This window comes from Muntiacus reevesi, chromosome 12, assembly GCF_963930625.1.
Source record: "Muntiacus reevesi chromosome 12, mMunRee1.1, whole genome shotgun sequence".
NCBI classification, from domain to species: Eukaryota; Metazoa; Chordata; class Mammalia; order Artiodactyla; family Cervidae; genus Muntiacus; species Muntiacus reevesi.
Window position 1 is genome coordinate 58495161 of NC_089260.1, and position 17210 is coordinate 58512370.

Genomic DNA, 17210 nt, shown 5'->3' on the forward strand with positions numbered 1-17210 from the left:
AATCCACGAGCCTTGTTAGCTTCATCGCTCTAACAACCCCTATTTGGCAGCAAACAAGGGCAGTGAAACGCTTGTCAGCTCGGGATGCTTTCCCACTGCCATTGTACATCTGGTGTAAATGCAGGGCAGCCTCCCCACAGCTTGGTTAGTTAGCACTGCTCCTGCTTCCGCCTGTGGAGACAAGGGTCTGCAGGAAAAGCCTGGTCAGACTTGTGCACGTAGGTCCCGCCGACTCCCTGGAGGGGAGGCCACTTGACGAGCAGGCGGCCTTGAGTCCTCCTGCAGCAGCTTCTTTCCCAGCTTTGAAACCAGATGATCTCAGCAAGTGTACATGACAAGTGCTGCGAGGTTCTCTACTAAAACCCCTGCAGGAATTCTGAGTGATTCTCAAGTATTGGCTGTAGGAGCAATGTGGCGATTTTCTAGACAGCCTGTTGTTTTAGAGCATAAGTGTTTCTGGGATTATGATAACCAAATAAAGTTCCATTTTTCCAGGGACTTTCAAAATGACAATTTTGCACCCGTGACGACTAAACACAGGAGTTTATTCAGAGACAGCTACGTTCTGAGCTGTTGTGACCAAACCCACATGAGCGTAATCTGGAGGAGCTGAAGGGAAAAGAAGGGGCAGAAAAGCAGATGAGGCCAATCGGGCCGATGGAGTCATGGTCTCCCCAGAGCTCAGGGGTGGGAACCCCAGGGGGTGGGCAGGGAGGACCCCAACCAGAGCAAACTCAGGTGACGTGAGGAGCCTATGGCCACAGCGATCAAGCCGTGGTACCAGAGGGTCGGTGGGAAGATGGGGACAGAAGGATTGTTGTCATGCAGGAGGTGCACCAGCCCACCCAGTAACCAGAGGCCAGAGGAGACAGACAGCATGCGGGCAGCTTGGTGGACACGGGGTTGCAGCAAGTGGATATCTTCTCTTCTCAGGGAGCAAGATAACAGAGAATGAGGGACTGACAATTTGAAGAAAGAGGAAAAGCTGTAGAATACTATCTGGAGAAATGCAATCTGATTTATCATTAGTGTGAATTCCCTAAAGTGGGGGAACAGCCTCCACCCAGGGAGTGACAGCCGAGGGAGGCAGCACCAGGGTTAAGGACGTGAGCTCCCGTGCCTGGTTACTCCACTTTGTTCCAAGAGCATCTGCGGGTCATTAGCAGATGGTCCGGTGTACGTGCCTCTCTGTTCCTGAGTCCTAGAGGCCTTGGAGCCCCTTCACGCAGTGACACAGACCTGATACCAAAGGGCAGAGTGAATGCTCCTTTTATTCATCTCAGCCACACGTGGTTTAGTCACTAAGTTGTGTCCTACTCCTTGTGACCCTATGGACTGTAGCCCGCCGGGCTTCTCTGTCCATGGGATTTCTCAGGCAAGAATACTGGAATGGGTTGCTATTCCCTTCTCCAGGGGATCTTCCTGACCCAGGAATTGAACCCATGTCTCCTGCATTGCAGGCAGATTCTTCACCTACTGAGCTATGAGGGGATCCTGACCACCAACCACACGTGGTCGCCCCCAGCCCTCAAGTGATGCGCAAGTCCGAAGCCTCCCTTCATCTCATCTTCCTCCTGATTCACATTTTGCAAACCTGCAGTGGTCATCACCCTGCAGGCTGATGTTGCCTGAGCGTTTGGTGAGCCTTGGTTGGAGCTCCGCTCCCTCAGTTACTGAGATCCCCTTGGCCAGAAAGACCTCTGGACCGAAGACTCCTCCACCCCTGACTCAGCTGCACATTTTCAGCCTTGAGCGAGTCACTTGGTTTACCTGATCGAAAGGCACATCAGAGGACATCAGGGTAGCTGATTATCAAGGCGAAACAGGACACAACAGCCCAGGGATATCAGCGGTTCTGAGAAGAAGCTCTGTTCCTACCAGCTCCCCACCTCGCCAGGTGAAAACCAGCCACAGCACAAAACACAGGCCTCTGAGATGCGAGAGGTGAGAGGAAGGAGGATTTCGGCCCAGGGGCTCAGGATGGGAGGACAACACACAGGGCGACTCCTGGGTTCCTCACTGCCCCCAGGCCTCTGAGAACGGGCACTCCCGAGGCCTCCAGCCCAGAATCAAGCAGCACAGAAAGAATTCCGGGAAAGGCCAGTCTCTCTCGGCCGAGAATCAGGAAGAGGGTGGCCAGGTCACAGAAAACCATTCTGGAAACTTGTCTCCAGGTGAGCTAACACCAACAGGGAGCGCACTGCCGTCTCCGCTCTGCCGGTTTCCAGTCGCCAAAAAGGGATTTGAACTTGCTCATCCCATCCTGCCTGTGGGGCTGGGAGCAGCCCCCAAGCTGATCCGGGAGCTGGGCTTCCTCCCCCACCCCCCAGCAGCCCGGAGGAGACAGGCAGACGTGAGGTGGACACTGGCCTTGTATCCCCCATGCCTGAGTGTCGCCCTGAGACCCCCTCCCACCCAGAGGCCCCAAGTCCTGGCCTGGGGGCTTCTTCCACACCCCAGCATTGGGATCAGGAGTGTACCAGTCACCACAGACAAAGCAACCAGGCCAAACTAAGGCCACAAGCACTCTGAACTTAAACTGTTCTGGGAACTGCAACCACAAAATTACCTAGGACCTGATTGAATGCAGCTTGAATAGGACCCAGAAGCTCCTGACACCATAGACAAAATCTATCGGAAACTCCAAAGTCAACTGCCGCACAAGAACCAAGAAATATCACAAACTGAGGAAGAAAAGACGACCCACAGACACGGACACTGATCAGACATCAGGATCAGCTGAGAAGAGCTTTAACGTTGTCATCATGGAAGTGCTTCGAGTACAATTTCAAATTCTTTTGGAACTGATGAAAGGTAGATGTGGAGATCCTACAAAGAGAAGTTAGAGGTGGACATTCTAAAGCTGACAGGTATAACCAGGACAGTAAAACCACTGTTGCTGAATGCGCTGGGTAGCAGCATGGAAACGACAGAGGGTAGAACCACTGGACTTAGTGACAGATCAATAGTATTTGCCCATCTGCTCAAAGGAGAGAAAACAAATGGAAAAAAAATGGAGAGAGTGTCGGGAGAAAAAATAGCAGAAGGAGCAACACCCATGCTGATAGGGTCCCAGAGGTGAGGAGGGGATTTGGGCTGGAAGCCTCTCAAAGCAATAACACTGCGAGCTTCCCAAATGTGGAAAATAAGAGACATAAACCTACATCTTCAAAAAGCTGAGAAAAACTGAAATGGGAGGGATGCCTGGGAACCCATGCCAAAGAGAGATCACATTATCAGCTTACAACACGGCGACCTGCTAAAAACTAAAAGCAAAGAAAAAAGTCCTAAAAGCCATCAGAGGAGAAACCAATTTGCAAAAGAGCAGATTTTTGATCTGAAGACCTGGAGGCAGAGAGAAGTGCCCAGGCTTCTGTAAGTGCTCAGGGAAACCTCTGGAAGCTGCCATTTCTGTAACTTCCAGGAATGAAGGGGGATGGAAACAAAACTCAGAATATGTGTTGTCAGCAAACCAGCCCCTGGAGAATGGACCCTGAAAGTCCCCCAGTCAGAGGGAAATGGTTGTGAGGGGCACTCAGCACTTCAGAAGAAGGAACAGACGTTAGAATGCATAAAAATGGGGCAAATGATGCAGCTAAATCATATGTAATGATCGAGGCGAATTTTATAAAATCATCTGATATGTTTTGAAGTCACACCTATGAGACTGGCAATGACAGGGTGAGAGAGTCCAGCGACCTGAGTGGACATGTGGCTTCCCCAGGTCTCTCGGGTCGGCAAGCCGTTGCTGCTGGCCAGCAGAGATTCCTTCAGACCGTGAGACATATAGCAACTACCGGGAAAGACACACAGAGCTATGTCCTCAAGATCACTCTAAAGAAATCAAGAGGAATTGATAAATTAGGCTTCGCCAAAGCGAAGAACTTTCCTCTGTCAAAGACCCTGTGAAAAGCAAAAAAAGATAGGATAACAATTTGGGGAAAATATTTGCCATGAAAGATTAGTATCTTGCATAGATGGAAAACTTTCAAAGTTCAACAGTAAAACATAACTAATTCAATTAGACAATTGGTAGAAGATATGAGAAACCTGATTTGGTGTGGAGGACATACAGATGGCTAAGATGCACGTGACAGCTAGAATAAACAAAGGGACCACACCCTCACCGGTGAGGATGTTGTGGGAAAGCCTAGTGCTGCAGTCCCTCTAGAAACCGTGTGGCGGCTTCTCATATAACTACATGCGCAAGTACTAGGCAGCCCAGCAATGGAGAAATGGAAACCTACAACTGCATAAAATCTGAACGTTTGTAGTGACTTTACTTGCAAGAGCCCAAAACAGGAACAACCCAGATGTCCTTCAGTGGGTGAATGACTAAACACGCCACAGCAGGACCTATCTATGCCACGGAGTTCTACTCAGCCACAGAGGAGAATGAGCCACTGGTACCCAGAGCAGCCTGCATGGATTCCCAAGAATTATGCCAAGTGAAAAGGGCTAATCCCAGTGGATTACACATGGTGTGACTCTGTTCCTAAAACACTCCTGAAATGGCAAATGCGTGGAGACTGACAACAGTGGTGATGGCAGTGGGCCAGGGTGGGAACTGGTGGTGGTGGGGGCATGGGGTGTAGGGGTGGTTGGTGGATGCAATGATGGGATATCTGTGTCTCCACGTACTGATATCAGAGCCCTGGTCCTAACACAGGCTCTCAGTTTCACAAGACATCACTATTGGAAGAAACCGAGCAAAGTGTACATGGGAAATATCTGTATTATTTGTACAACTGCCTGTGAATCTACAATTATGTAAAATATTTAAGAGAAAAGCTAGACCCAAACTTAATCCCAACTTAACAAAATTAATGAACCAAAAGTTTCTAACACCAGCAAACATCTGGCCAATATTTACATCTTCTGTTAAAATGTGAATGGTTAAATTAATTTTCAAGCTGGTAGTGTATAGCAACTCATTAAGACTCGATTTCTGTTTAGAAAACTACAATTTGTTTATAGTTTTTTATGTTAATACCTCATCCTCTTGGGCAACATTCCACATGAAAATTATACCTACAAGACCACACTTAGAACAAGAAAGGAAATAGTTTAATATATCAAACTATGCTCAGGGTCAGAATAAAAACTGAAATTTGAATTTCTTTTTTACTTGAGAAACACTTTAAATAAAATAGGAAATTTCAACTAATTTAATTTGGAAAAGAAGCTATGACCGACCTAGACAGCATATTAAAAAGCAGAGACATTACTTTGCCAACAAAGGTCCGTGTAGTCAAAGCTATGGTTTTAACAGTAGTCATGTATAGATGTGAGAGCTGGACTATAAAGAAAGCTGAGTGCTGAAGATTTGATGCTTTTGAGCTGTAGTATTGGAAAAGACTCTTGAGAGTCCCTTGGACTGCAAAAAGATCAAATCAGTCAATCCTAAAGGAAGTCAGTCCTGAATATGCATTGGAAGGACTGATGCTGAAGCTGAAACTCCAATACTTTGGCCACCCGATGCAAAGAACTGACTCACTGGAAAAGACCCTGATTCTGGGAAAGATTGAAGGTGGGAGGAGAATGGGACAACAGAGGATAAGAGGGTTGGATGACATCACTGACTCAATGGGCATGAGTTTGAGCAAGCTCCAGGAGTTGGTGATGGACAGGGAGGCCTGGCGTGCTGCAGTCCTTGGGGTCACAGAGAGTCGGACATGACTGAGCAACTGAACTGAACTGAATTTTGAAAATATGTATCTTTTCTGTAATATCCATGCTGTTTAGAGCAAGAGTAAGGTTTCATTTGATTTCCCTGTATGGGTCACTGCCCGTAACCTTCTTGGGCTTCCCCAGTGGCTCAGTGGGTAAAGAATTAGCCTTCAGTGCAAGAGACACAGGAGACATAGGTTCGATTCCTGGGTGGGGAAGATCCCCTGGAGTAGGAAATGGCAACCCAGACCAGTATTCTTGCCTGAAAAATCTCATCCACAGAGGAGCCTAGCAGGCCACTGTTCACACACTTTTCATTTGAAGGATTTTTTTGTTTTGTTTTGTCCTTATGACATTTAATTGAAAACACGATACACAGAACATGGCAACCTCAGTACCAGATATGCTGTTTCTTTAAGCAGCAAGCACATGGGAGAAAGATGTGTCTAGATGACAGTAAACTGAGGTGACAGTCAGTACCCTTGTTTATAGACTGAAACAGCAAACTTAAAATGACCCTTGGGATGATGGAGTTTAATTAGCGTCTGAGGCTAAAGCTCAGCTCTAGTCTCTCCCTGAACCTCATGGTCAAGAGTGGTTGTACCCGGGGTCTCACCATCCTCAGGCCCAGTGGTCAGCATACAGAGGCTCACCCTCAAGTGCCGGCATACCCAAGCTCATGAAAACAACGTGTGCCACACACACACACACGCACACACACATCTTCACTGGCCTTCCCCGTCGTCCACTTGAAGATCATAGCTTGTTGTTAAACTGATTTAAAAGAACAGACATGATGTATCAGGTCAATGGATTCTTATTCTAAACTGAACAGTTAGCACATCATTCTAACATCTTGTGTTGGTCCCTCAGTCATGTCTGACTCTTTGTCATTCCAACCTCTTGTAGGTAAAAAGAAAAAAGTCTCAGCCTCACTGTTACATTGACTCCTATTCTTGCCGTGTTTGCCCAAACGGGCTCAATCACTCAAGCAAAGGAGTCCCTAATGAGTTATACCTAGTAATAAATCCAGGCAGTGAGTCTTGCTGATTAACTAGGACATCAGCAAGGAAGAGTCCTCACCTTACCAGCCAATATTTAAAAAGGAAAAAAAAATACATATGTAGCACAAATGCTTGCAACATATTACTTTAAAAATAATTTAGGATTTACCTCTTTATCTCCACTCCCAAATGCATTAACTTTGAACCAAAATCATTAAAACTTCAAAAGGGATACATAAGTAAAAATAATAGGAATTGAGGTGATCTTAAACATATTATTCCAAAGGATGTTTTTCCTGAGTTTTTAGTGTTCATTGACTTCGAAACAAAGGAAAAGGGCGTTTTCACATTTAGAATCATTTTGTCTATTGGCTTTTCTACCCAGGATTTGTTCTTAATGTCATTTTTTAAGAAGTCATTTAATCTGAAAGATAAAGAACATTTGTGACCACTTGGGGCCCCTCTGTGTGTTGTAGACCCTGTGTCCTCTCCCACCCCACTATTTCGGGTTGTTACATGAGGTGGAAGAAGTACAGTAACTGGTAAGGGCCTGGACATCCTCCTCCAGTCCATTACATCATCACAGAGCTCAGAGCCTGCCCAGGACAAGCCGAGCGCCATGGGCTAAGGGGCTTTGTCCGGGGTCCCTGGAGACTCTCAGTGTTTGGAGAGCAGCCTGCGCTTTGAACCTGTAGATCAATAACTGGAAGCAAACACGGTCCCAAGACCATCTGTGATATTTGTCATCGAGCCCACCATTATTGTACAGGTAAAGGATCCACCTTGCACCCGGGCTCTGAGGTCTGAGAGCTCACAGGCCTGTCCCCGCACCACGCGTCTGCAGCACAGGTGACAAGACTGCTCAGAGAGCAGGCATCCCACACCTGGGGCCTGAAGGGGATGGGAAAGTGGTCAAGACTCCCGCAGGCTGTGAGGAATGCTCCTTTTCCTTTGAGCCTTCCTACCTATTCTTCAAAGTGAGACAGTGGTGGTGGTGGTGACTCCACCAGCAACGACGCTGAGACCTCAGGGGTCTGCAGCCAGGCGGCACGAGGTGCCAGTGACCGAGGCTGGCATCAGACGCTGGGAGGGCCAGGGCCTCTCTGAAAGCACTTTCAGCGATATTTTTTAAGACTGTAGCGCCTGAACAAATTGTAACTTCAACAAGATTTAATATTTGGCCCTTATACACCAAACTGTAATCTTTATTTTAAGAAAAAACAGAGAGAGAATCATTTCACCCCCTTCCTCACTCTCCCCATGAGGTAGCCCTGTATCGGCACCCGCACTGTTCCATTTAATCCCAACAAAGTCTGAGCATGAAATATCACAGTCCCCTCTGCAGACAGGGACACCAGGGCTGGGAGATAAGTGGGCAGACTGGGTCACACAGCAAGGAAGAAAGAGCCCTCCCCACTCAGCCTCCACACTCGAGACTCTCAGCACTCTGCCCGCAGCTCCACGAGCAGAAGTCTCAGTGCAGATGGCTCGGGCCACAGCCAGCGCAGGACACAGAGGCCCATGAGTAGTGACCTTCTGCCTTTAAGGAGGGTCATCTCAGTGGGGGGGGGGGGGGGGGGTAAGCCCTGAACTGGAACCATGGGGCACTGGGCTCACACCCCCAGCCCTGCTGCGGGAACGCCAGCCACATGTTTGTCCTGAAGCATCTCACGCACAGGTGAGACCCTGGACATCCTATGAGGGTGGCCCCTGGGGCCACCGCCACCTGGCCGTGACTAGGGTCAGCTTCGCACGAAGCTTGCTCCGTACTTTATCCAGTCAAGACTTAGTGCCAGAGTCCCGGAGACCTAGGCTGGAGAACCCCTGAGGGCTGTCATCCGTGTGTAGGTCTCCATGTGCCGTTCCACCTGTTTGTCTGTCTCCTCTTTCTCAGTCCTTGGTTTGCCTTTTCTTGACTTTTGGGGAGTTCCGAGAACCCTTCTAGGATTCCACTCTGATGCATTCACAGTGCTTCTGAGTGCCTCCCATCTTGGGTACCTAAGCCGCTGCTTAGGTATCACTGTGCACACAAGACCTTCTGTCTCCTGGCATCATCTTTCATGACTGAAAGTGACATGTACACTCTGCTCTTCCATGTGGGTCCGTCTGCTACCCTTCATACTTTCAACAAAGAGTTGTCTCCAGTGTTTCCTCCATATCATACCTGGCACCGTATCAGATGGTGCTATCAAATACAATTCAGGAAATTCATCATAAGGAGGATTATCTTAACCCCCACTTTTACTCATTCCAGTGGTTCTCTTTCCTGTCTAATGTTCTGAGCCATCTGGTACTCCTGTACTGTTTAGAGACCATTCTCTCTACCTGCTCTCCAAGGGTTGGTTTGCAAGCAGCCATCATCCTGTGTTAGCGAAGACCTAAGTTGTTTACCCCTCATTCCTGAAGAATATTTTCACTGGACATTGGATTCATGGTTCACATTTATCTTTGTCCCATACTGAAAATGGCACCAATACCAGTTCCTTCTAGTCCTATGGTTCTGGACAAGGAGTCACTGTCACAGCAACAGTGATGCTCTGCAGACACTGGTCCCTCTTCTGCCTGCATCCACATTGTTTATTCCTCTAGTTTTCAGCAGTTTAACATGATCTGTCCCGGCATGGGTTTCCAGGCATTCCTCCGATTTCAGGTTTTCTCAGCTTTTTGAAGATGTAGGTTTATGTCTCTTATTTTCCACATTTGGGAAGTTCACAGTGTTATTGCTTTGAGAGGCTTCCAGCCCAAATCCCCTCCTCACCTCTGGGACCCTGTCAGCATGGGTGTTGCTCCTTCTGCTGTTTTCTCTCCCGACACTCTCTCCATTTTTTTTCCATTTGTTTTCTCTCTTTTGAGCAGATGGGCAAATATTATTGATCTGTCACTAAGTCCAGTGGTTCTACCCTCTGTCATTTCCATGCTGCTACCCAGCCCATTCAGCAACAGTGGTTTTACTTTCCTGGTTATACCTGTCAGCTTTAGAATGTCCACCTCTAACTTCTCTTTGTTTGTAGGATTTCCGTGTCTACCTTCCATCAGTTCCAAAAGAATTTGAAATTGTACTCGAAGCACTTCCATGATGACAACGTTAAAGCTCTTCTCAGCTGATCGCCAAGTCAGACTCAGCTCTGTGTTGGCGTCTGTTGGTCATCCTGGCCAGTTCACATGCACAGGGGACGTCTGACCGAAGGTGGTCCCATCTCAGTGCCCCCTTGTCCTGCCAGAGCTGCCTGGAAACCTCCACACCTGGGATGTTCTCCACTCTCACCTGGAAGAGCCGGGACATCCCTTGCAGAGAAGGGACATGTAAGAACGTACAGAGCATCGCGTGCACCTGAGGGACCAGGCGACACCGGGTCTGTAACCAATCTGCGTGAGACAAGGAACAACCGCTGTGGAATCCATGTAGCTATTGCCTTAAGACATACATCTCATCTATACTGGGTACAGATTTTGACTTAACTTTCTAGCAAATAACTCGTCTCCATCTTTCTCTCTCTTTCTTCGTCTTTGTTTTCAGGGGGGATATGTGATTCCAGGGTCCACTCCCCATCCCTCCACCTCCCACTTCAGAAGAGTGCTCTGAGGGCATGGGGACAGAGGGGAGGGGAGATGAGGGGGGATGCTGGCAAGGGGGACGGGGGAGGAGCAGGAAGGAGCAGAGAGGGGTTCAGAGATGCTGCCCCTCCTCCCAGGAGCCTGGGACATGGCCACAGCCGCCCCACCACAGGTGCTCGCTCCACAGAGGGAAACACTCAGGCGATGCCCACCCCAAATCAGCGCCACCAGGCAGTCCCTCACGGCCCCCTTCCCTGGTGGCTGCCCCCAGGACCTGCTCTGGGGGCAGTCGGAGGGCGTCTGACTCAGGACTGCAGTCTGGTCCCCCCTCCCCACCTCTGCCTGCTGCTGGCCTGGTGCTAGGCAGAGGGCGGGCTCCCTGGAAGCCCAGATCCACTCCCCGAGGGTTACGCAGGGTCCCCCCCGGCTCAGCCACTGCTGACGACATCATTTCCACAAGAAGATGAACTTTGACCTTCAAACAACCCACTCATGAATCAACTTTGATATCGCAATGCGTTTATCGGCTACGAAATCCCTGTGGTTAAAATTCAGTGATTCTGTTCAGCAAAGTTCAGCTCATCAGACAGCACCGATAAAGTGAGGACCCGCTCTTTTGGAGACAGTGTCCTGGGGGTGCTTTCTTCTCTGCTCCTCACAAGTTTGGGCTGGTTTCCTGCGAAACCAGGTCCCCATGCCTCTGTTTCCCTCCTCTCTTGGACTATCTGCAAACACCAAATGGAGCCAATTTACTGACAGAGGAGCCTAAACATACCGGGCAGGAATAAAGAAGACAGGCTTTAGTGTTTCTGGAAACACGAAGTCCCCAGGCTAGTAAGTTTAAAAAGAAGGAAAGAAAGGCTAGACTTGAAGCATCATGTGAAGCTCTTGCCCTGCAAACCCTACAAATTACCATCCATTAAGTAACCACATGTGACATCACCCGAGTCTGCTGGTCCTCACGGGGCCTGCGGAACCACACAATACAAGTGGCTGTGGGGCCGCTGTGTGGAAGGTACAGTTGACCTCATATCCTGGGCATTTCTGCTCAGCAGCCTGTCTATCCCACAGGACCCGGGGTGGGGGGTGGCTTTCTGCAGACAGACGGGGCGCAAGTCCGCTGCTTTGGGCACATTCGACCAGCCTTCTCATACAAGCAGCAAATCCAGTACAGATCCGGAGGAAACTAACTAATCCTAATTAAGAAAAAAAAAAAACACACACACACAAAATGACCCAGGCTTCTAGCTCTAGAGACATCAAATGTGAAGAGAACACCGGCTAGTTTTGAGAAATGCATTGACTTTCCCCCTGCCGTCAGACCGGCACTACGGTCAGTGGGAGTACCCGACTCCCTGCCCTGCGCTGACCACCGTGATCTCCCGCCTTTGAGGAGCCGCTGGCATCAAGGCCCCACCAGCCCCCTCTCCACCTCACTGCTCTTGAGAATCAAAGGCTGCTCTGCCTGGAGTAAACCCCTGGTGCTCATTCCTCTGTGGATTTCTTTCTAACGTGAAGTTTAATTTCAGTGTCACTACTTGGAAAATAATTTTTAAGCAACATGTGGACACAGCTGTTTCTTCTTGGTATAGTTTTGAACTTGCAGTGAATTACATCTTCCTTTAAAAGGGGGGCCACTTTCTGCTTCTCTGTGAAAGCAGAAGTCAAATAATTACAAATTGATAATAAACATGTCTGAACTTTCCTCTCCAACCCCCAAGCCCAGGAATCCGTCCGTGGCCTCTGTTCTTATTTGGTCTCCCATGTTTTACCAGAGAAGTTTCATCTGTTCCGAAGCATGAACTTCGTGCATAAACACCGTTTAGGTTTTAACACTCTTCGTTTAGCTTGATAAACAAGAACAAGAAAGAAAATGCTACCCAAACTGAATGATCACTCTCTAGCCAGAAAAGTGTTGCTGTCAGACAATCCATTATTCTTTACCAGCTGAGCCACAAGGGAAGCCCAATCCACTGACTATGTGACATTAAAAAGGAAAGTGAGTGTGTCAAAATGCGTTGTCCAGGGCAGTGAGTGAGGACATTTGATCGGTCTTCCACCTTTAAAAGGTCCTGATATACAGTGACCTTTAAATATCTGGCAAGCTGCCCCAGAGAAGAGTCTGCAGTGATGGGAATGAAATAGCCATCTACCCACTGCCAGGAGTAAGTGGCCACCACACTGGAAACTTCATCTACAGAGTGTGATGGACAACAGAAGGGACTGTAGTCTTGATGGCCCAAGTAGCAAAACTGCGTGTTGGAGGAAAAAACCAGCAGGAGGTGAGGAGAGTCAGGGCGTGGTGGGGATCACAGAGCAAAGTCAACCTCCAGACCTTCTGACTCTCAGCCCAGATAGCAGCTGGCTCAAGTGATGCGGTTCTAACCCCCACCAGGCTTAATCAGTAAACCGGGGTGAGGGCCAGGAGCTCACAGACAAGGTGACAGTTTACCAAACAGAGCAGCTTGGAGGGAAGGAGATAGGATTTGGAGTTGAAGAAAATCCCATAGTATAGAGACACGTCATTACACACTTGTCCACACCATGGAGCATGCACCACCAAGAGCAAGCCCTTGTGTGACCCACCATAGACCTGGGTGATGACCTGTCATTGTCTTTTCATGGACGTATAACACGCACCATCGGGTAGGGGGTGTTGACAGCAGAAGATAAGGTGCGGGGATGGGGTGGGTTCAGGAGGCCGGAGAAGTACCTGGGAAGTTCGTGCATCTTCCTCTCAGTTTAGATGTGAACCTAAAACTGCTCTAAATAAGAACGTCTACTAAGAAAACATCTCAGGATTAAGAGGGAGGAGACCAAGATGTGGTGGGAGACAGCAGAACGGAGCAGCGTGAGCCCAGGCGTGCTTGCAAAGCATTCAGGGAGGTGAGAGGCTGTGCTGGAATGGGGGCCAGGTGGGCTGGCAGGCAGGCAGGGCTGGACGCCATGCCCAGTCATATCTCTGAGTCATTTGAAAGGCTGGGGCCCTGCAGCCCTCCATTTCCTACCACGGCCTTTGCATCTGTGTGACCGCGGTGCTATCTGGGTGCAAGAATAAGCAAGGCCCCCCAGCCCCGGGGCAGTGTGGACAGTGTCTCCTCTTGGACCAAGAAACACCCCAGCGTGAGGACCGCAGAAACCATGCCCCGGAGCTCAGAGCAGTCGGGGTCCCACCGTGCACACAGGGCCCCTGCTGCTCCCACACGCTGCATGCGGTAGGGGCTGCCGGCTCATGGAGGCCCCGGGGGCCTGACTTCCCCTGAGGCACGTGCAGACCCCCGACCCCCACACAGGTTTCCCTGAGACGTCACTGGCACTTTATGCTAGTGTCACCGGGAACCTTACAGAGCTTCGTCAGAAGGCATGGGGCAGACCTTGGTCCGTCTCAGAGCTAACCCAAACCTCCCGCTCTTCACTGCTGAGTCCCCCTGGCGGGGCAGGAGGCCACAGGGCAGGCCCAAAGCTGACTCAGCCCAGACGAAGCAGGGCGGCCACCCCACCCAAGCTGGAGGTGACTCCGCGCTCAGGAATGCAGGCACCTGTGAGGGCAAGAGCTGGAGAGCAGTCACCTGTCACCTGATCCGCCAGGTGGAAAGGGGGTGTGGTCGTGGCTGGGCCTTGGCTCTGAGCCTCCCCTCCCCTCCAGCCGCCGGCTCCTCCCACGGCAGTCCTCCCTGCCCCCAGCCCTTCCCCCCAGGACCCTCCTTCCCACCGCCCACGTTGCTCCAGGACTACAATCCCCTGTTGTCTGTGAACGCTGGTGCCCCATTGCCTGTTAGGAAACCCTGCTCTGTTACCCACAAGGAATCTGCACCTTCAGGCTCCATCTTTCCTCCAGGAAAAGCTTCCGGTGTGGAAGCAGCTGAGACATGAGGAGAGGTGCAGCCACGGGGCCCCCACAGCCTTGGCCCCCATGTCCCCCTAGAGCCTTCTGTCTTGGGAACAGCACTCAGGCCAGAAATGCACACCAATATGCACGCACGGAGACGCAGGCACACATAAGTACATGCACACGTGCATGAACACACAGACAAGCCTTTCTGTCCTCAGGACCACACTGGAAGCAGGCTTGATGGTGGCTGAGGCCGGCAGGCCTGGTCTGAGTGCCCTGAGGCGCTGGGGCAGGTGGGGGGTGTCTGGGTGTCTGTGGGGGTTGGTGGGAGAAATCGGCCACTATCTGTGGTCCAGCGGTCCCAGCCCAGAGCCCTGCTCACCACATGTTTTCCCTGGGCTTCAAGCTTTGCAGTGATCACTGGGCCCCAAAGCTTCTGCAGGGAGGCCTCCCACAGGCAGGCAGAAAGCTCTTGTTCCCTCTCCAGTAGCTCCAAGAGCAAAGCCAGGGCTCTCTGCGTGGCTGTGGGCAGTGGGCAGTGCAGGGAAGGTACCGTGTGCCAACATCACACCATGTGGGACAGCAGGAGTCACAGGGGAACTGGCCATCACCATGCTCACACCCAGGGGCCCTGCTCCTCACTGTGTCTGAAGCCACTGCTCCCACTGACCACATCTGCTCCCCATGCTGCTGCCAGAACAAAGTACTAGGTACCAGGGCTTCAAAACAGCAGATGCTTTATCCTGCGGCTCTGAAGGCGAGGAGGCATGAGCCTCACTGGGCCAAGTCCAGGGTAGCTGGTCACTTCCAGAGACTCTGACTCCTGCCACTCCCGCGTCTACACTCCCTGCATGCCTTGGCTCGCAGGCCCTTCCTCTGTCTTCAAAGTCAGCCGGTATTGCCCTTTCATGATTCACATTCCTCCCGCCTGTTTGTGTCTTCCTGTCTATCTCTCTGGCTGCACCTGGGGAAGCCCCTCTGCTTTTCAAGGCTGTGATTTGACCAGATTCCCCAGGACAACCCAGCAAGATCACTCCATCTCAAGACACTCACATTTCCCAAGACCTTTGTCATTAGGGTCAGGTTCCAGGCATCAGGAGATGGGCAGTTTCAGGGCAGCCACGCTGCCTGTCATAGTCTGGTCTATCTCCTTGTTATCAGACATGTCCTAGCACAACTGTCCTCCAGAGTCCCTGATGCTTCCTCCGTTCCACAGAGGTCACTCAGCAGATCACGGATGGACAGATGGGTGGATGGAAGCAACTGTTATTAAAACCCTCCTATACCTTAACTAGAATTTTTATGGCCTCGCTGTATGTTAGGACTTCCCTGGTGGCTCAGTGGTAAAGAACCCGCCTGCCTAAACAGGAAATAAAGGTTCGATCCGTGGGTCAGGAAGATCTCCTGGAGAAGTAAATGGCAACCCACTCCAGTATTCTTTCCTGCGAAATCCCATGGACAGAGGAGCCTGGTGGGCTACAGTCCATGTGGTCACAAAGAGTTAGACATGACTGAGCAACTAATCAACGCAACAACATGTATGTTTCATTTCTTTGGAAAGCCAGGGCTTGTCCTCCGTTTCCACAGATGAGGAAGTGAAGGTTCCATGTTAAGTTGTGGGATCACACCGCTGACTTCCGACAGGGGCGGGGCTTTGTGCATGTGACCCGAAATCCAGGTGTGCCTCCCCTTTCACCAGTGCACAGCTCACTTTCTTTATTTACCCTCGACTATCAGAAACCACTGGAAAGTGGCTCAGGTTTTCTGGCTGGAGTTCATCACCTCTAGGGAGGGCTAAAGGGAGCTTTGAGGGTGTGATGGTGAACTTGCCCTGGAGACAAAGGAGCATCAAGAGGATGACAACGACCCTGGTCATGATAGAGCATCATAATGGAGGTGCAGGTGGTCACTGAAACAGCAGGAAAGGAGGACAGGTTTTGTTGTCATTATCTTATGTTTATTGAGGCTTATGATGTGCCAGCATCCATTTATAGGTATTATAAATACCTATTACAGGTATTATAGTGCTCAACCATTTATAGGTATTATCTCACTTAACTTCCTAAAATCCAGCAAGATAAAACCTCTCATCATCCTATTTCAGAATGGAAGTGACTCGCCCACATTCTCATAAGACATACAAGCAGTTGCTCCAAGAATCGATAGGCCACCTGATGCCGAGAGCTGAATCCCTGGAAAAGACCCTGATGCTGGGAAAGATTGAAGGCAGGAGGAGAAGGGGGCAACAGAGGATGATATGATCAGATGGCAACATCAAATTAATGGACATGAGTTTGAGCAAACTCCTGGAGATAGTGAAGGACAGGGAAGCCTGGGGTGCTGCAGTCCATGGGGTCACAAAGAGTCAGACACGATTTACTGACTAAACAACAACAACCAGGAACTGAACTCAGATCCATGAAGACCTGCAGCCTGTGCCGTTAGCAATGGTGTCATATCAGAAAAAATCCTAATAAACATTGTACTTTACCCAAACTAGTCAGTGTTATGAAAACCGTAGTGAATGGGGAATACATGTAAATCCATCCTGATTCATGTCAATGTATGACAAAAACCACTACAATATTGTAAAGTAATTAGCCTCCAACTAATAAAAATAAATAAATAAATAAAAGAAAACCATAGTGAGTTCTCTTCAGATAGTAATATGCTATCAACTAGACCATCAAACCAAATACAGATGTTCTTTGCTGGTGACACCAACCTATCCTTATGGAGCTGCTATCAGAACATTAATGCAAAATTATTTTAAAAGCTGTGGGAAAAGACAGTTGGCCCTGAGGGAGACAGGGAGATGGGAATGTGTGTGGCCGGGGAGCCCCCAGCTTCACCTCAGCAACAACTCAGGATCAAAAGAGCAATTGAGGGAATTTCCACTTAGAGGAAACTGCTCTGTATTCAAAATTCTCTGAGAGCAGAGGGTGACAGGGGGCAGCCTGGAAGTGGGTATGTAGAGCCTTCCTGTCACCAGGGTGCCCACCCGGGCGCCCACCCGGGCAGCAGGTCAGCACTGATATGTCCCTGGGCTGGAAATCCCCTGCAGCGGTCATGTTCTCCACTGGGAGGACATAGCCCCGAAGCTCTGCTCTGAGTCTCTGCAGTGATATTTTCTGCTGTTTTTCAGGCAG